This window comes from Heterocephalus glaber, unplaced genomic scaffold, assembly GCF_053883595.1.
Source record: "Heterocephalus glaber isolate CG9 unplaced genomic scaffold, H.glaber_assembly_v1.0 deba00001447, whole genome shotgun sequence".
Lineage (NCBI taxonomy): Eukaryota > Metazoa > Chordata > Mammalia > Rodentia > Bathyergidae > Heterocephalus > Heterocephalus glaber.
Genome location: NW_028258299.1, coordinates 11,044,493 through 11,064,929, shown reverse-complemented (window position 1 = coordinate 11,064,929; position 20,437 = coordinate 11,044,493). Strand labels below are relative to the sequence as shown.

Here is a 20,437-nt window from a genome sequence, read left to right as displayed (position 1 = left end):
ACCACAGTGTGTGAGGTCTAATCAGGTTCTGAGGCCTGGCCTGGGACTGTGACCTGGGGCGGGTGTCACCCACTCCGCAGCCTTGGCTCTCTCCCCTGTAAGATGGAAGATCTCTATCACAATCTAAGTCATAGAATTATTGCGATGAAAAACTGGAATAAAATGAGTGAAATGGTTAACAGAATGTCGGATGCAGATGGCCATCGGGTGCTGTAAGACTCATCACTATTAGTCATCGAGTAATAAGATAACAGAAGCTCAGTTATCGTCTCCATGTTTCGGCCCTCACATTAATTGGCATGTTGAAATCTCATCCCCAGTGTAATGGTGTTAGGATTCGGGCCTTTGGGAGCGGATTAACTCATGGGGGTGGAGCCCTGCTGAAAGGGATTAATGCTCTCATTAAGGAGGTCCCAAAGAAAGCTGGCCGTGGTCACACACATTAATAATCCCAGAACTCTGAGAGGGTGAGGCAGGAGAAACACACATTCAAGCCCAGCCTGGGCACCTTAGTACCTTGGTGAGGCCCTATCTTAAAGAATAAAAAGAGGGCTGGGCTCATTGCAAAGGTCCTGGACGCAATCTCAGTATATAGATAAATAAGGAGACCCAAAGAGACCTCGCCCCTTCTCCCATGTTGGACACGGTGCAGACACCATGTATGAACTCAGAGTGGGCTTTCACCACATACCCAACCTGCCAGGGCCTTAATCTTGATCTTCTCCATACCCCAAACTGTAAAAATAGATTTATTTGTTTACAAATTATTCCATTTTGGTATTTTGTCACATCAGACTGAACAAATTAAGATAACTGCATACTCGGGACTAGCTGGGGTTCAAATATAGCAGAAGATGAGGGCTTTGCCTGCCCTCTGAGGGGTCCACACACCTCCTGTGCAGAGAAGCACTAAGACCTGGGGTCACAGGTACTGAGAGAGCTCCTGAAGCTGAGGGAGCTCAGGGCAAGTTCAGAGTGAGTTTTGCTGGTGGGAGGGTGGGGAAGGAGCCGGTTTGGTGAGATCCACAGGGAGCAGGGGTTTGCATCTGGACTTGGTGTTTGCCAAGGGTTTGGGCAAGGAGTAATGTAAAATGAGAAGTCTGAGAAGGGAGGGAAGAAGAAGGCTGAGGACAAGCATGGCAGTGTGATTGTGCCTGGGAAGGTTCCAAGACACAAGAGCTGCAGGAGATCACCTTATAAAGGTGTCTGAGGCCAGATCATGAAAGATCTTAAATGTCAGGCTAAGGAGGTGAGCTTTACCATATAAACAAGCAGCAAGAACTTATTGAAAAAAATCACATGTATTTATCACTTAATAGATAAATGCTGAGATATCTATATAGATATACAGAGAGACAGCTATGGTTTATAGATATGTATATATATAAAGTGGTCTTGGTCTACCTATCCATGAATATTTTGGTTTCTTTTTATTTTCAAAAGCTGTGTAGGGTGACAGCAGGATGGATTTGTCCTTTGCTCACCACTGGAGCTGCAGAACTTAGTGCAATGACACTTTTGAAGGCACTTGAAAAAAATCTCATACTTAAGTGGGTGAATGAATGGACTACGACTGTATCTTTTGACGTTTCCTGAATGAACAAATGAACTTACATGGAAGTACGGCAGGTGGCTTCACAAAGCAGGTGGCACTCAGTGTAGACACATACAACTTAGCCTCCAAGAAGCGAGTCCTGAGCTGCGGTGGGACAACCTGCAGAGAAGCACGTCACTGCCCAATGTACAGCAGAGCAGGGAAGAGTATGGATTCCGGGACCAGAGTTCAAGTCCTAGCTCTGCCTTCTAATATCTGGGAGCCCAAGGGCACATTCCATAGCCTTCAACTCCACAATGAGAAGAAAGAGAATATATACATCACATCACAGAGAATAGTGGAAAGCTGTGAAGTTCTTGCCACCATGCTCGGCACACAGAGAGTTCTATGTGCATGTCTGCTGTTCTTAGTAGGATTATTGTTGGGTGCTAAGTTCCATCAGCAGACTGAACACTGTAGAGCCCCACCACCTGCAGATGGGCTCTTCCTTCATATGTTATGTTAGAATGGTCTCAATGAGTCTCCTTAACACAAGTCTCTCTGGTACAGATGAAGACCAGTGAGCTCGAGAGTCACTTTTGAAGAGATGAATGAGCAAGTGACTAAACAGAGGCAGACCAGGAGCAAAAGGGCCATCTGGAATGCCAGGGTTCACAAGGGATTGTCACAAGCTGCTAATGAGCTGGGAGAGCTGGAGAAACCTCGTCCATGCTGTCTGAGAGCAATACCTGGGGACTGCCAGAAAGAGAGACAATAAAGGAGGAATGACAGCTCCCTGCAGGCCCAGATCAAGTGCGACAAGAAATAAGCAGCAAGACCAGGAGAAAGCCACATGTCTTGTTAGGTTCCTTTGTGAGGCTTTAAATCAGCAGTGGCTTCCTGGCAGGGTGAGACAGGGCTCCAACCATTACAGGTTACCCAGAAGCCACCAGAGAAAAATGGGAAAGAAAAGCCTTGAAGAATGCGCCTGGTCCCCTCTGGGATACAGTTACCATAGAGACCGCACTCCCTGGGAGCCAGGAAGGGCAGCGCCTGTCCTCGGTGCAGTTAACAAGCTATTAGAGCAAACGTGAAGATGCCAGCAGGTGAGAATGAAGCCACTACATCAGAGCTGTCTGTTGGCTAAGATCAAACAGCCATGAATCAGCCAGGCCACGGCCGCCATTGGTTCAGGTTGAGGGGAGCCTGACAAGACTTCTCACCCGTGATTCGGCACCTGGGGATGATGTCCCAGAGGCTGGTGCTTGGAAGAGTGATGCTCACGTTTTCCCAGACTAGCTCAAGCACTCGAACAGGAATAAAATAAAACAAAACTGCAGCACCAACTGGCAGAAAGACAGTCGCTAAGAATGCCGGAAACGCTGGTGGAGAAAATTGCAGGGAGGCTCCATGACCTATTGCCCAATGTCGCATCAAAACCGAAACAACAGCAAGGCTTTGTGACAAACACAAGAACCCAAACTTCCAGAAGTACCCACTGTCTAGTTAAGGGTGGCAGTCCAGGACTGGAAACCAGGGTCGGGGCTTCAGTTCCCCTGACTGCCTCTTCAGGAGAGTGGCCACCTACTGTCTCCTGCCTCCATCCTAAGCACAGAGCATAACCCATCCAGAGGAGCCACTCACTGTGCTCAGGTCTGTCCTCCACCGTGCCGGGGCCCTGTCCTGCTCTGCTTCCTGTTTGCACAGGTGGTGGCCCAGCACTAAGGTTCTTACGTCTGGTTGTTGAACACCTGGTCCCTACCTCTGCCTCCCCCTACACCTGGACCATATTGAAAACATGACACCTTATCTTTAGACATGCTGTTTCCTCAGCCCCCAAAGGCCTTCACTTTCAGCTTGGCCAATTTCTATTTTGCTTCAAAATTCAGCTCAAGAACTGTCTCATTCATCATTCATTCATCCACTGGTCATTCATTCAAATAAGAGCTACGCACTCACCACGTACCCAGGATACCTTCTGTGAGTCCTTCCTTGGTGGGTCCACACAGGGTGCACTTCCAGCTAACAACACATCACTCTGGCCCAGCAGTGTTTGTTGACAGGCCTGTCCAGCTCACTAGATTTCAGATTCCTTAAAGGCAGATTGTGTCTTGCTCACAGTCTAGCAGTTTCTACAGGTGAGCTTATAGCAGCTGCTCAATAAATATTTACTAAAGGATGAATAGAAGAATAAATGAATGAATTACATTAAAGTTCTATCTGGGTTGCTATGTTCTGAAGGGACTTCTCCAAGCTATGAAGTTGGCCTGGAATGAAATGTTCTTATGTGCATTAGTTAGTAAAAAGAGCTCTGGGTCAATTGAAAAATTTAAAGTCAATATGAAATTGATCTTCATCAGCACTTTCTCCTCCAAACATATAGACAAAAGGACATTTCTGAAACATTTGTATTAATGTTACATTTTCTGCTCCACAGGCTCAGCGATTGTTGTCACCTCTAAGTCCAGCTCTCATTAATTTATGGGGCATCTAGCATAATCAGCAACAAGCTCCTTCACAACATAAATTGGAGACCAGCCTAGAATTTGGAGATGTTCTAAGCTGCAAATGGAACAATTCCCTTTCATATTTTCATCTCATAGGAGTCACTGAGCACTTTTAAACTGAAGCTGAAGGCCTTAAAGCAGACTGTTCAAGGGACCCCAGGATTCTCAGCCAACCTGTTCTCTTCCACCACGCAGAGAGAGGGCATGTGAGTGCAAAAGAACATGTGTGGGTGATACTGCTCAGTAACTCCCACCTGATCTCACAGAAGAGTAAAAGAGTCAGCAGCGGGGAACACAAACTTCTCCTTGCCAGAGGAAACAGGATGTGGTAGAGCTACGTGTGCCAGGTGTGGTCATTAGGGGCTCAGTACCTGGCACACATGTGTCTGTCACGTGCAGGGTTGGTTGTAGTGATCTGTTGAGACAGGCATCAGACAGAATTAGGAGCATGACCGTGGACCTATGCTTATGCAGCAGGGAAGTGAGGTACTGGCTTCTCAGGCAGCCTTTCTTCTCTGATTCTGCAGCACTGGGCAGTGCCACAGCCTGAGTGTCCCTTACCTAGAATCATCTGATGCCAGCTGAGAATCCCTTCGCCTTTGAATGTTTGCATAGCTGTTTCACCTTGCTTCTGGCTGACATGCAGCCTGGACATGGAGAGGGCCTTAACTGCATAGATGCCAAAGTGAACTTGCAAAAGAAAGAATCTGGGAGAAACTCCCAAGAAGAGTAACTCCAAGTTGCAGGTGAGGGAGACAGCGACAGAGACTCCTTTGGACTAGATGCTACAGCTGGTCCTAATGATGATTCTACAAGAGTGGTGTGGGAATAGGAAGTAAAGTGTGGACAAAAATCACAGTGAGAAAGGTGCCTTATCCCAAAGTGTGCCAAGGTGGGTGAAAGGTGTCCAGATACATATGTGACATACACGTGCATGAGCATAATTCAGATGCGTGGATGTATACATATAAGTACATATAGATGCATATACGTGTATAAGTGATGTCTATTTGAAAATATGATCACATTTAGTGCCCCAGCAATACTATAAAGAAGGCAGCACCACTTCTATTTTACTACTGAAGTCCAGGGTAGTGAAGATACATGGCCAAAGCTACACAGCTAGTATGCAGCCACACCAGGACTTGAACCCATGCTGTAGTCCTCAATTTTTAAGTTGATTCAATGTTGAAGGTTTGAAAGCTAATTAAAGTTGAGATTTGTGCTCTTTAGCTCAGTTAAGAAAGTTATTCTGAGCTCCCCATTTGCATAAATCTATAATACCCTTGGTCTCTAGTCCCTTTTCTCCCACTGGACTCCACACAGTTCTAAGACATGACTTGTACACACCCCATGCCTGCTCCCACCAGAGATAATTGAGCTAATTCTCTCTTGCCTGGGTCCAGACTGCTCCGAGGCCATTCCTCTTTCTATTTGACTTTTTAAAATTCCTACTTATTGTTTTTTTTTTTTTTTTACAAAGGCTATGCATACTCATCAGAATACCAGGTTTAGAAAAACATATATAAAGAAAATAATGAAAGTCCTCTTTATACAGCCATAACAGACAGCCTCACTCATACCTTCCTGCATTGCCTTTAGCCTCTTTTAGGTGTCCTGACTCTGCACCTACACGTACATTTGCAACAAAATCAGAATTATGTCGCCCTTAAAATTCTGGATCCTATTTTATGCCCATATTTTCCTTAAAATGACCACATTATTTAAATGTGAAAACCTTAGTTAAATCTTTATTTATTTATTTTTGGAAGTTTAAGTAACTTGCCCTTATTCAGAATTGCAAGAAATTTTCATGTGGAAGGAAATCTGTCCACAAATCTTTGTTATTTCTATTTTTAGGATGATGTACCAGAATAGGAATCCTGGAGTCAAAAGTTAGGTCATTTAAGATTCTCCAGGTGATTTGTACTGATTAAATTCTCACCAGCAGAGTTTCATTCTACACTGGAAGATCATATTTCCTGAAAGGGTCCCTCAAGTGGTACCAAAAGCATAATTTTTTACATAATCTTGGGTGTGTTTGAATAGGAAATGAGTTTAAGGGAACATGTTAGGACAAAATTATGTCTGTCACTTTTATTCTGGGCATAGAGCTAAGCTATATTTCCTAGTCCCCTTACAATTAAGTGGGAACATATGACTGAACTCTGGCCAATGGAATACAGGTGGAAAGGCCATATGCCATTTCCCAAAATACAGTAGTCTCTAAAAATCTCTCAAATGTCATTTTCCTCTCTATTTTCCTTTTCTTTAGAAGCCTCAGTGATCACCAGTAGAAGATGGTGGTGATGTAGACAAGCTAGGAAAAAAAATCCTAGTTCTCTAAATTATTGCATTCAATATAAAAATGCATATTTATTGTGCTATACTTTAGGTTGGGAGGGGCTGTTGGTTACAGCAGCTAATATTGTTCATCCTAACTAATGCAGTGGGTGCCTGATTTGCTCAAAGGTCCCCAAACAGAAAGGCCTCAGCTGGTACTGTGTATCCAGCCATCAGTCTGTTGTAGACCAGTGTACTTTCCAAAGAGGTAAGTGGTGCTCTGTGGCCCTGGTATCAAGCTTGGGGTTGAGCACAGAGAAGGGTTTATGTGAATATGAGCTCATGCGTGTTCACCAAATGAAGGAAACTCTGAGAACCTTGTGATTCCCAGTGGTTGACACTTAAGCAAGACACACTGGAGATTTGAAGGTCATGCACTGGCCTCCGCCCCTTACTGCAAGTAAGAGCTTCACTATCAGAATAAGGCTCTTCAGCTATCAAAGGTGTATGTGCACTGCCTGCCCATAGAAAAAGCCCAAGGCTAGGGACCAGCCCTCCAAAACAGAGCCTACTGTGGAAAGGAAAGTTAAGTTTCCCAACACAGTCATTTCTCTTTTCCTGCTGATGCTAATTACAGTTTGCACAATATAAACGGGGGAAACATCTCGCCCACCCAAATTCCAGAAATGGGTCCATTGTCTGTTGTCTCCATAGTAGCCTCGGAGGACAAAGCTACTCCTCCTACATCTTTTACCTCTTTCTTTCCCAGTGCATCTGGCAAGCACAGAAAGGTGTGCTCATAGACAAGGAGAGTTTGGAATTGCGAATCTTCTCAACGTTGAGACCTTTTTTTTTTTTTTTTTTTTGGTTGCTTCCTCTGCTGCAAAGCTGGAGGCACGAAGCAGAGGCAAGCAGAAGACACGAAGACCCCGCCTGGCTGGCTGGGGTTTAATTACATATGTGTGCAGTATGATGGTGGCAGTCTAAGAATGCAATTACACAACTAATTATGTTGAAGCAACAAATTTGAGTTCCACACAGGGCTCCGCCCATGGGACTGCCATGTTGTCATTTTGCCACACGACCCTCTGTTTCTCCCGTTCTAACCTCACTTGTTGAATCTTCTCCATTAAAACCATTTTCCTCCTCTCAGGACAGCATCCAGGGCAACCTCCTCAGCGAATGCATCCCTGGTTTTAGGCCACCCATCCCATCCGAACAAAGGAATCTTTATTCTCTATCATAGGACACTTTGTGGCTCCTTAGACTCCTTTCAGTGGCCAGATCTCGGTTATCAAACCTGGAAAACCACAGTCATGTGTCTCTGAGGGCTTTACAAGCTTCAACCTTTTAGTATTTCTTAACCATACCTCAAAGCTGAAAAATATTATACATAATTAATTATAAACCACGATTTAACTCTATTAAGTACTTTAAAAAAATAGTGTTTGCAAAAGGTTTCCTATCAATAGATTAAGTTGAAACCCAGGATCAAAACAACTGTTAAAGTACACTTTTGAGCTTGCACACTTTCACATAAATAAAACTTTTAAAAAAGCCCCAACAACTCCATTTTACTTTTTGAGTTCTTAGAAACAACCACTAACTGGTCGAAAAATATTAGTGGAAAGATTACAACTTTAAAACCAGAAGAACACAGTTTGTGCATCAATGGAGTTGTTTCTAGCTGAATGACCTGGGCAGAATTTAGGCTTTGGGGCCTCAGTTTCCCAGTTTCTACTATAAGATGGAAGTAGTGCTGCATTCACAAGCAAGGTGGTTGAGTGGGTTACACTAGACTGGGCCTGTGAAGGTACTTACAGATAATGAAAAGCATTGAATTGGTTACATTAATAAAAAGCCTTGAATGATAGTCTTCCCACTCCAAGAAATATTACCACCTCTACTTTATTGAACCTCTCAAAACACACATCTCAGATTCTCAGAATCATATCCAACACTCCACACTGGGTCTCTATCTGGAGCACAATGATGTTGCAATAAAAATCCCCAGAAATCTTGATGCTAACCAGCCATTGGTGGAAACCTACCTTGCGCTAAGCATGTGCCACACAAACAGAATGAAAGAATTAGACAAGTTTCGCGTCGAGTCCCAGGTTTGCCAATGAATATTTATGTGATCTCGAGAAAACTGCTTCACTTTTGAATCTTAGTTTCCTTGTCTATAAAGAAGCTACAGCAGTGCCTATTACTAAGGACTGTTTTGAAGATTAAAATGTGATAACCCATCTAAAACATGCAGACACGATGCCTAACATAGAGCAAACACTCACCAAAAATGAGTCCCTCTCTCCTATTTCCTCTTCTCTTGAACAATAAAACTCTGGAAATTCACAACAGAAGACACTCACGTACACAAGTGTGTGGGGGATGATGGGTGGCTCCTAGCAGGTGATGCCAGAGATTTAACCAGAATCCCCATCCCAGTGGCAGAACCGGTCCCTGTGCCAGCTTTTTATCCACTGTGCTCATCACCACAATATTTCATGTGAGTATTTAATTTTTTTATAAACAGAAAGATTATTCTCAATGATGCATGTGATAAATATGCTGGCGTTAAACCTTTTAAAAATATTAAAGGTTTTACAGCTCGATGTTTGACAGACTTGATTAATCCCTTCCACACAGAAACATTCAGGAGGATTGCTGTGGTTGGATTTTAAAGCGCCAACAGTGTTCTTTGATGAACGTCAAGAAAAGGTAAAGAGCTTTTAAAAAGAGCGAGAGATTCTCATGCCACACAGGGTAGACAAAGAATCTGAAGACCCATAATGCTTCGCAGTGAGGTGGAGAGCGGAAAGTTGGGGTCGGGGGCGGGGTGCTTTCAAACCTCTCCTTCCTGGGAGTTTCCAAATGAAAGGCACACCTCCGGCCTGACCAAGAACAGGAGGCTAGCAGTTTTCTTCTCTGCTGGGTTCCAAGTGGAAGACGTGGGAGGGGTGAGAGGCAGGGCACATGCAGGCAGTGACACTTCAGAGAGGAATAAAATGGAATGTACCTTCGCCCCCTTTCACAGCTCTGGACTACTCATCTCCCTCGTACCGGCTCTTTCAGCTACCAGGGCTCTTTCCTGCACAGACCTGTCCAATTTCAAGCCAGATTTTGAGCTCCTCTGAAGAACTGACAACATTTTTGGGTGGCTTTCCCCGCTTAGCACCTCACTTGGCTTTTGCACAGAATAGGTACCTAACAGGTATTTATTACACAGAGTTGTGTTTAATAAATCCTTGATCCTATTACCTAATGACACAAGTGGTCCAAAAGATAAAAGATACCTTTTTAACAATGACAGTTCAAAAATGACTAACAGATTCTACTTCTCTCCACACCCATGTTACAAAAGGGAATATTTTAGAGACTAAACCACGGAGGCTTAGAAAATGAAGCCTCATGTGACAAACACTTCTTGAGTGCCTTTCCTTTGCCAGGTGAGCTGGACAGGGTTTCCAGCTTGGCCTGTCTGTCTGGGGGAGATGTCACCATGGGGGTGGATTCTGTAATGAGAGCACATATGGGAAGGAAAAGCGAGGTTCACCAAACCCAGCATTTTTGTTCCAGGGAGATATTACAAAAGGCTTGGAGAAAGAATGCTGGACACTGTAACTGAATGCTCGAGGACAATGCCAAGCTGGGCTGGGGGAAGAAGCATACTGTATCACACATGCAGCTCTGGTCCTGAACTGCCATTGTGATTCCAAATGGAACATTCGCTTTGCTAATCAACTCCCCCACAGAAATCTCAAAGTGTCAGCCCACCCTGCTTGGAGGTTTTCTTTGACACCCAGGTCACTCTGCAATCTGCAGCCCCTATTAGCTTTTTATGAGAGCATTTTCCCATCGCGAAACACCAACATATTTGCCACAAGATATTATGGGGGCAAAGGTGTAATTCAATTATGTGACTTAATCAATTCAAATGGCTAATGTACAAGAATCTCAGGATGTCACCCAGCTTTCAACTAAGGGGGAATAATTGTTCCATAATTTCTTAATTCTCCCACAAGACAGTTTAAATTAAAGGATGTCAATTCGCAAAGCCAGACTGCATTGTATTCTTAAATTAGGCCTGAAATAGCCACAAGATGAAGGGTAATAAGGCACAGAGCACAGCCCAGAGTGCCTGATGCTGTGCAAAATTGTTTAATACAGTCAGATCCTTTAATCTTCATATCTATTGATGCAGAAAGCAGCATATTTCTGTCGCTTATGATAAGAAACATTACTTTTTAAATTCCTTGGTGAGGTCTGCAGATCTTAAGCAGCCAAGATAGCAAGATTCTCTATTTCTGTTCCTGTGAACATTTCTTTTTTCTCTTAAATTGGTTTTATTCTAATCCATTTAGTCTCTGGTCTACATCAGGGACAAGTCGGCCTGAATAGAACCACACAGGAGAACAAAGGCGAGAGCTCTCTGCACTCAGGTTCTGCTGGGTGACACCTCCTCGAACAAGTTAGTGATTAAACCAATAAGGAATCTGCGAGTATTAACCACGGGGCCACAGTTTGTCCGGAAAGGAAGAGAGTTGGAAATAGCTTTGGAGAAAAAGCAAAATCACACTCAAAAGTGGAGGGTAGCAGGGCAAGGGGATGATTGGTACTATTTTCTCGAAAGAATCAAATGTTTTACTCACAAGTGTCCTCAAAAGTGGTTCAGTCAACGTGTCCCAGCTGCCTGGAGATGACTCTGGAGAAAAGGGGACCCCTGGGGTCTGGATTGAAGAAATTGGATGATGTTTTCCTGAGATTGCCAGGGCCACAAGTCAGGAATCGTCATTTAGAGAAGCCAAGGAAACAGCTGCAACGAAGAAAGCATATGTCAATTTCGAGAGCAAAAGGAGAAGAACGGAGGGTATGGTCAGGACGGTGGGGTGAGGCAGGTCTCCTGAAGCGTGTCTGTGAATGGGGATGGGTGTGGGGCACAAAAATGCTCAGGAACTGCCCTGGACTAAACGAAAGGGAATTTGTTAGGGTTTCTGTGCCTAGCACTGTGTTCAACTATGGGAGGATATGAAAAAGCACAGCACCGTTATGGTTTATATGTCAGGACCCCCAAGAGCCTGACTGGACTGTGATTATGGCTTCTAGCTGACTTCCAGTTAGGAGGTGGGGTCTGGCTCCAAGAGGTAGGTCACTGTGAGCGTGGCCTGCAAGGGGCTATTTCCTTCCCGGTCCCTCTCTTGACTCTCTGCCTTCCTGCAACCAAGCCATGAGCAACCTTCCTCCACCATGCCCCCTTGCCATGCTATCCTGCCTTGGAGTCAGCCAACTAGGGGCTGAAACTTGAGCCAAAATAAATCTCTCTTCCTTTAAGTTGCAGGTGTCAGGTATTACAGTGTTTCAGCGACACACAAGTGACTAAGACACGCTCTTTACTCTTTATTTTTAAAATTTGGACTAGGTTATACACACACAAGCCTAAATCCAAAAGGTACAAATTACACACTTTTCACTTGTGTGAAACAGCCTGCAGGATAAATACCTTGAAGTGGACATATTGCGCTGAGAAAAAGTCTATGTTAAATTTGGATGGAGATTATCAAATCACCATCCAGAAAAGTGGTATGATTTTACACTCTCTTTAGAAGTATCTGAAAGGACTTCTACCTACCTGTACCAACAGAGCCAATCACAATTCTTTACCTGAAGGGACATGATCTAGAAGTCACAACAGTGACAATAATAATGCTAACATTTAATGAATGCTTGTAGCTTTTGTAAGCATAGATTTTAGTTTTTGTATATATTTATTTATTCTTAACAGCAATCCACCAGTGTGGGTGCTATTATTGCTGTCATTAAGCAGGTAAGGAAACAGAAACAGAGAATTTAGGAAACTCATTTGTGAGCACAGATAGACACGTAGAGCCAGGATTCCAGCCCCAGCACCTGGCACTCTTTCTTCAAGTCTTTTATTGGTTAAGTCTTATTTCAGGGGATGCTGTATTATTTTTGGCATGTGTTATAACAGGTACAGGCAAACAGGCAACCTGGGAGAGGGCATGTGTGTATAGGAAATCAAATAGGGAGACCAGTTCTTTCCATCTTAATAAAAGGAGACACAGGCTATTTAACTGGAGAAATGTTGGGCTTTAGTGATGGATAAGCACAACCCTAAGAAGAAGAATATGTTTATACATTTTTCTCACTTTTTGTCTATCACTTTCACTCAAAAAAAGTATTCTATAAATATTGACGATGTGTTAGAAAGATCCTAAGCACCAAACTAAAAGTGTGATGTGGCCCAAAGAGAATAGCAGTGCAAGAAACTGACCTGAGTTCAAGCCCAAGCAATATCACTCTTCAACTGGGGAACCTTTGGAAAGTTGTCTAATTCTTCTGAACCTCATTACCTTCAAATGGAAAAAAAGGAGTCTATAGCCCCTGGGAATTTTATGAGAATGATATATCATACAAAATGTAAATAGTGGCAGCCACTCAACAAACATCTTCAGTTGTGAACAAATTCTCCCTTCCTGTTTGATCTTCCTCTCCCTGCTTGTCTTTATAGATAGAGGTTCAATCATATTGGTCTATTTGATTTACTTAAAATTTTCCAGTCTGCTTGGATTTGTTCATTCTATCATTCCATTCTTTCTTGCTGAAGTAGTCCCCTTGTACCCAAGTTCGTGTGTGTGTGTGTGTGTGTGTGTGTGTGTGTGTGTGTGTAGCATGGTTGATCAAACCCAGGGCTTCACACTGACCTACCCCCAGGGACACCTCCCCCTTTAATTTTTTATTTTGAGACAGGGTCTCACCAAGTTTCCCAGGCTGACTTCAAACATGTGGTCCCCCTGCCTCAGGCTCCTGAGTAGCTAGGATTACAGGAATTTGCCACCACATCTAGCCCCAAGTTCTTTGTCCAAGAATTCCATCATTAAGCCACCCAGATTTACCAACTCCAAAATGTGTTTATTAGTAATTGCCCTCCAAAGTGAACTCCCTGCAACTGGATTCCTAAGTACTATTGGACTCTGACGTTATTAAGACATTAATCATCATGATACCAGCAGTTAACACATATAGTGTCCCAGGCACTCCTCTAAGCACTTTCTATAATTCTTGTCTCATTTAACACTTTCTGTGACTCATATGTGCTATTATTGTCCCCTCTTAGACACAGTCATGCATGGTGGTCTCTATTTGCAAGTCTTATCTGCACAGCTGGTTGAGGGTTCAAGAGAGCAGAGGCCATGAGCATAAGATTTAAACTTGAAGGCTCTGGAGTCAAAGAATCTGGGTTTCAGTTGATCCTAGAGCTACCAGCTCTATGATACCTGGTAGGTTACCACATCACTTGAAGCATCAATTTATTTGTAAAAATGGGCACTGCTGCTGATACCCACTTCAAAGGGTCAGTGAAAGGCTGGAGTTTGCAGATATAAGAATTGCTGGCAAATGGTGAGCTCCGCGAATGTCAACTTACATTAGTATTTTAAAAACATGTACAGACTTAGAATGATGAGATTAGTGACTTTTTGGCTTTGTAATTACACAAAAGCATATGCAATTAAAAGATACAGTACTTTGAATTTTGCATTTTGATCTCTTCTCAGGCTAGCAATATGTGGTTTAATTCTCTCTCTTCCTCCCCTGTCCCTCTCCATGCTGAGCAGCAGCAATGAGCTGTAGTTCCCAATCAGCCACAGGACCAGGGGCAACAAACCCATTGTCTTCAGTCCACTGTGTTGCAAAGCTGTGACGTTCTCTAGGTTAGGTAGCTTCAGTGCATTGTCAACTTACAATAATTTCAAATGAAGGTGGATTTATTGGGTTGCAACCTCCCATAAATCAGGGGCACTTATATAAGTTTTTCCATCAAAAGCTTTCATCTCCACTGTGCATATGTGCTTTGCTATGCCTGAGCTGTCTTTTTCTCCCCTCTCCCACCATTCCAATGCCAACTCAATTAACTCAAGGCCTGGCCTCCAAGATCCAGCTACAGCATTTTCTGTTCTGCAAAGCCTTCCTTCATGGTCCCCTATCCAAGGGGAGCTCCCTCCATTGCACCCTATTACCTTCTATACCCAACTCTCTTGAACCACCCATCTCATTGTGCCTGTGCTGTAGCTCCTGGTTACATATCCTACTCTAACTGTGAGCTCCCTGAACATGGGGACTGCATCTTAATGGTTCACTCCTAATACTTAGCACAATACTGATCTAAATGGGGTACACTAAGTATTTATTAACTTCACATGGTGATGAACTAAAAGTAGATACCTGAATGATAACAGATAGAAAGTCACCAAATTTTAATTTACTACTGTATAATTCATGGAAAAGTCATTCAATCTGACAAGTGAAGCTAGAAAAGAAACTATGAAAACTAAATGTTTTACACAAATATATGGGAGGGCTCTGTAGGGAACCAGTTGTGCTCCTATCAGTCTTATATTCACTGCCACGCTCTTGCGTTAGTGACATAAACACTGCAAAAATGCTAGATTCACCAGCAATTCTGAAATTCAGGACATTAACAGACATTCAGTTTGGCTGCTCGGATACTAGCAGGGCATTATGGAGAAAAAAATAATAATTAACGCATAAGGAGAGGGGCAAGTAAACATTCTATTAAAAAGAAAAATCCCAAATGAATATAATCTCCCTCCATTACATTATAAGCATTAAAATTAATGATTCTGGGTTTTCTGCAGTTTGGATAGTGATTGTATTTTACAAGACGAAGTTAACTTCACTGGGAAAAAATAAATTAAATGTGCTGGTGTCTCAGGAAACTTCATTTTCTGAGTGAATAGCTAAGTCGATGCACATCACCAGAACGCCTGACAATCGGTTTTCCATACTGGTGTGTTCTGAGTGGGGAAGGGATCTAACTCTTTATTTAAATTATATTGCAAATCACTTCTTGCCTGCTGGATGGCATTCAGCTGTAGTAGGTGGCTTTCACCATAGGGCCCAAACCATGACACTGGATGATTAATGCTAATTTGAAATGTTTTCTTTGGGACTGGGGGTGGGCACACTATCTTGGTGTATACGAAGTTGAGAATATTTTACGGTAGATGACTGACTCAAAGGCCAACAGCATATTTGCCATCAGATAAAAATGCACATTCACAAACATACCAAGACAAGTCAATTATTTCCTGCCTCGCTATTCTCTGGGTCCCTTTGTGTAAAGAAACCTATTTGTACTCCCCATCAGATGGATACAGAGAATCATGGTAAACAAGCCCCTGACTCCACTGTTCTATATTATATTTCCCAGGGCAGCTTCCATTGTGGAAGTCATTAGTTTTGGTCTTTTTGTTCCTGATTTATCAAAATAGACATTTTGCTAGTGAGTTCAGTTTTATTCCCAGACAACAAATAGTTTGGAGACACAATTTTTGACCAACTGAAAAAAAAAAAAAGAACAAAATATGCTTTGTAATCTTTTGGTGAGAGTGATTGGGAATTTGTAATCCTCTATTTTGACAACACCATATAAATAAAGAAATCAGAGCTCAAAAGCTTATTATTCTTTTCCTCTTCTCCAGTTTAACTGTTGAAAGAAACAAACCTATTCTTGTTTTTAACCTCCAATACAATGCATTCAAATCAGATAATGGAAAAATAAGGACATTACACTGAACTAGCATGTAACAAAAAATACAAATAAACCTGAGCCATCATATTTCAGACATCAAATCAGCATGTTCTTTGAGAAGGAATCAGCACTCTGGGCAGCCCAGGTTAGGCCAGCCCTGTGCTCCTCGGTTCCCTGTCCCATGGAGCGTGCTCGGTGGACACTGTTGGCACTGGTGGCAAGCCCTGTGTCATTCAGAGCTGAGGATGTCCGAATTCATACCTAGTTCTAGCACTCGCAACTGTGTGATCTGGGGTGAGTTTCCCTCTTTTTATGAGCTTGAGCTGCCCACTGTGCAGTTATCGGGAGGATTTGGGATGAAGTACCCGGCAGCACAGCACCTGTGATAGGTAGACACTATTAGTGAGTGCTCTCTCTGCAACTCCTCACCAGTGGAATCTGCATTTACCAGGGTTTTTCTACCATGTTGCCATGATAATCTGTGAATGGTGCTTGAGGTCCCAGTTATCAATACATCTAATGGGCTCTTCTATATGCATAAATAGCACACACCATAAGACAACATTTTCTGTTGTGTTTTCAAATTAATGTATTTCAACAGCTGAAAAGCTAATTTTCAGAGAGGTCTTTGACCTTTAAAAGTACTGAATATGCTGCTCAAGTGACAGGTTCCTTTCTGTATCTGACACTGATTTGCAAAAAAAAAAAAAAAAAGAAAGGTGTCCAAGAAGACTAAAACATAATTTTTTTTTAACAAGACAACAGTGTAACAAGCCTAAGAATATGTCATGAAACCTTAGTACAACAAAGTCTTAGTGGTTATCAAGGGACCAGACCGCTGGTATCCACAGTAGCTAGGACCTCTGGGCAAGTGGGCCACAGAGTCATCCCCAGTGAGTGCAGGAGGCACTCTGGCATCCAGGAAGCCCGGCTTCCCAAACTCAGGAAATACTGGGGTCACCTTGGGAACTCTACAGATTGGTAAGGTCCAGACTCCACCCCTGACTGCAGGAATCTCTCTTTGTGAGCTGGGCCTGCACCTGGGACATTTTCTTTTTCTCTTTTTTCTTTTTTTTGGGGGGGGGGGCGTCCCAGAGATCAAACTGGGGAACCTGCACTTGTGAGGCAGGTGCCTGAACCACTGAGCTAAATCCCTGGCCCTCCTGGGACATTTTCTACAAACTCTCAGGTTATCTTGCTGTAGCTCAGGTTGGAGAAAAAGAAATCACTGAAGTAGAAGAATGTTCTGATCAGCTGATGGTCTTTCCAAGTGCTGGTCTTCCTTAAAAGAAGGTGGAAAAGCATGGAAGAAACAGTAGGAAAAACAATACAAGAAATAAGAAGTGGAAAACAGAAGGGATGGGATGGAGTCCATGGTGGGGTAGGAGGGGCAAGTGGTAATTAAGGACTGGAAAGATGTGGCCTGGAGGGCCTTGAGGGTGTGAACCAGCCCAGTGGAGTGAATGGAGCCACAGTAGGTCTGCAATGTGCTGAGGGAAGGCTGGAAGGGGCCACCAGAGAGCAATTCCCCATCTCTCCAGTCTCTGAGGGGTGGTAGATAAGGGAGCGGGAATATGTAGATTAGAGAAGCCTCTCCTGCTGCCAGATCTATGACTCCACCCTTCCACCTCTGACCACCTCATCCCCGTTCATACCTCCATGGCTTTCCATGCTCTGTTCCTCCCCACTAGATCTGTCTTCCCCTGGTCTGCTGTGCAAATACTGGCACAGGTTATCTGCTGTGCAAAGCTTTTCCTCATTTCCTCTGGTAAGAATAACTGCTCCTCTCTTCAGCCAATGATCACATCTCTCAGAACTGTTGGTGTGTTCCCCGTGGTCACCGCCCCTCTCACATTGTGTGAATCTTTGGTTTGTACATGCACCTGTTTGCCTCCATGGTGAATATTTTTCTGTTTTCATCTTTGATCTCTGCTACAATGCCAAGCATACCTTTGGAATTCAGTGATTTTTTTTTTAAAGTAGAGGACATGTATTACTTATTCTTGACAGCATCCTTTCAGCAGTTGGACAGTTGTTCCACCTGGCCCATCCTACAGGATTTTAGAGGAACTGGCTTTAAGTGGCAACATCATCATATGTTGATCACATAAGAGATCCTCTGCAAGGACAGATACATGGATACTGGGGACAAAGGCCTTTGCTCTTCTTGGATCAAGATCTGGAAAGGACTTTACCTTGGAACTACCAAAATTATATTTACTGCATGTAAACAGCTCCCTTTAGCCAGAATGGCTAGAGCTAAATGCTGACTCATTTATATCAGAGACAGGAAAAATCAACAGACAAAGGGAATGACCCCGAGGAAGCGAGTTTAGTAGCTGGATATGACCTAGCTTGATAAACAGCCATACTCTTGGACTTCTTAGTTGCAAATGCCAATGAAGTCAAAATTTTGCCTACATGAATTAGAGTAGGTGTCTGTCACTTTCACTGGAAGTTACTTGTGCCTATTCAATCATATCACAAATGATTTTGATAATGAAGTGCTAGTTGTGAAAAAAATTACAGCTGGTTCTTTTATTTAAGAAGTCAGTGATGTAGAGTAAGTTTCTTTAAAAATATTAGTTTAAAAATGATTCAACAGGCTCCAAGTGGAATAATCTCAGGGACCAAGTCAAGCATAAATTAAAGGACAAGACCAGGAAACTTGGGTCTCTCTCTTCTTGAACCAAAGTAACGCTCTTTATTGTCTCGTATGTGTTAGGATTCCATGTCAATTCTATGTTTAAAAGGGGCCCCCTGCTTTTAAAAAGCACTAAACAAATGCATTAAAATATATCATAAAAAAATATTCCTATACAAAGAAGAGCAGCTAAAAGCTTTGTTCACATGGAGTGATTCATTCCTTAAGGGAGCTGGGAAACTGAAGTTCTGCTGTAATTGAACAGACTGTAGAGACATCAGATGAAGAAAGAAGAACACCACCATGTTTCCCAGGATCAGATAGGACATTTTGTTCCCAAGCCCTTGTCGGGCAGGAAGCAGTGCCAAATGCTCTCTGAGTTCCCTGCAAGAAATTCCTAGGAAGTTAACAACAGTCTTTCACTGGGTAGACGGGAAAACCAGTCCAGGGGAAAACCAGGAAATGGTTACAAAGACAGCTTTTTACACAGTCACAGATGCTCCAAACCTGAGTCGCACTGAACTCTTCTCCCCTTCCTCTCTCTGTTTAGTCCCTCTTGCCTGAGTTCCCTTCCTGTCATCCCAAGCCCATTTCCTCCTCCCACCTTCACTGCCTTCTACCTCAACCTCTTCTGGGGCAGTTGTGTTTAGATTCCTCACCTCCCTCTTCGGCTTGTCCCTCCTCCCTGGTCTTTAATGGCCACCAGGTTGCGTTTTCTCTAATACAAAGTGGCTAAAGCCCAAGCTTCCCTCCTTCCAAGCTGTGAAGAGGTTCAGCCCTCCACCACTTACTGTCTCAAATCCCCAGTGCCACTTCAGAGACCAGCAGAGGATCCTATCTTACGCTTCAGAGCTTCTGCTTTTGCTTTCCTTCTTCAGATCTGCTCAGCCAGGACTCAGAACCACCAGTCTACACCTGTGCCTCTCAATTTTTAAAAATTTCCAGAATAGAATTACCTGGGGATCTGGTTAACGCACAGGTTCTGATTCTGTAACCGGCGGTGGGGTGGAGAGACTGTGTGCAAGCGCATTGTTTGGTGGGCTGTTCATTTATTAGCCTATCCAAGCAGCAGAGCAGCCCTCCAGATTACTAGCTGTATTATCATTTTCATTTTTAAGCTAGGAAACTGGAGCACAGATTGGTTAAATAGCTTACCCCAGGATCACCCAGGTGAAAAAGAGTGGAGGTTGTCTTAGACTTGGACATGTTGTCTCTGAAGTCTGCATTTTTCTACCTTTGCTCTACTTTACTCTCAAAGACTCAACTGATAAGAGTCCCTCCTGTGCTTCTGCAGTTATTCCTGGCTTCCTGTATTCTAATGAGCACTGCAGTAGCTCGTAATACACTGTTTCTTTGCTGGTCTCCCCTCTGAGCCCATGAGTCCCTGGAGACTGGGACCCTGTCTGGTGTGACTCTGAACGCCAGGCATGCTGGGCAATTACTGGCACACAGCAGATGTTCATCACACCTTTCCAAATCATTGAGACTGCACAAGTATTCATATAACTTAGCAACTTTTCCAGTCTTCCCTGACAACAATGGCTCTTTTTAGTGGCTCTTAAATTTTAGCTAGCCTGAGAATCACCTTGGGGTCTTGTGCAACCACTGGCTGCAGCCTCACCCCAGAGTTCTTGCTCCGCTAACTGAACAGTTTAGTGCAGCGAGCACAAACCTATCACAGGCATGCTGCAGCAGGCTGTTTGTTATCTCTGAAAGCTCTACAAGATTTGTCATCACTGACCTAGTCCCAGAGACACTGATGTCACAAATTTAGGATCACCATGGAGAACACAGCTCTACCCAATCCTCATAGATTCTTAGTGCTTTCACAAAAGACCCTAAGACAATCAGGAGAATATTATATCGTAAGTCCCTGTCTTCTGCACAGTTGTGTTGCG

The 20,437-nt window shown here is 43.4% G+C and overlaps 1 protein-coding gene across 9 annotated transcripts in view; it reads right to left on the bottom strand.

Moving 5' to 3' along the window:
• Dab1 (DAB adaptor protein 1) overlaps positions 1–20,437 on the bottom strand; it is a 1,105,478-nt gene that overhangs the window by 787,628 nt on the left and 297,413 nt on the right. For 8 of the 9 annotated variants that reach the window (XM_087214676.1, XM_087214681.1, XM_087214675.1 and 5 more), the window contains exon 2: positions 10,977–11,140. The gene's annotated coding sequence lies outside the window, so the exon portion shown is untranslated. Of the gene's footprint in view, positions 1–10,976; positions 11,141–12,616; positions 12,695–20,437 lie in introns of those variants that run through there. The other variant, XM_087214668.1, reaches the window with a different exon arrangement.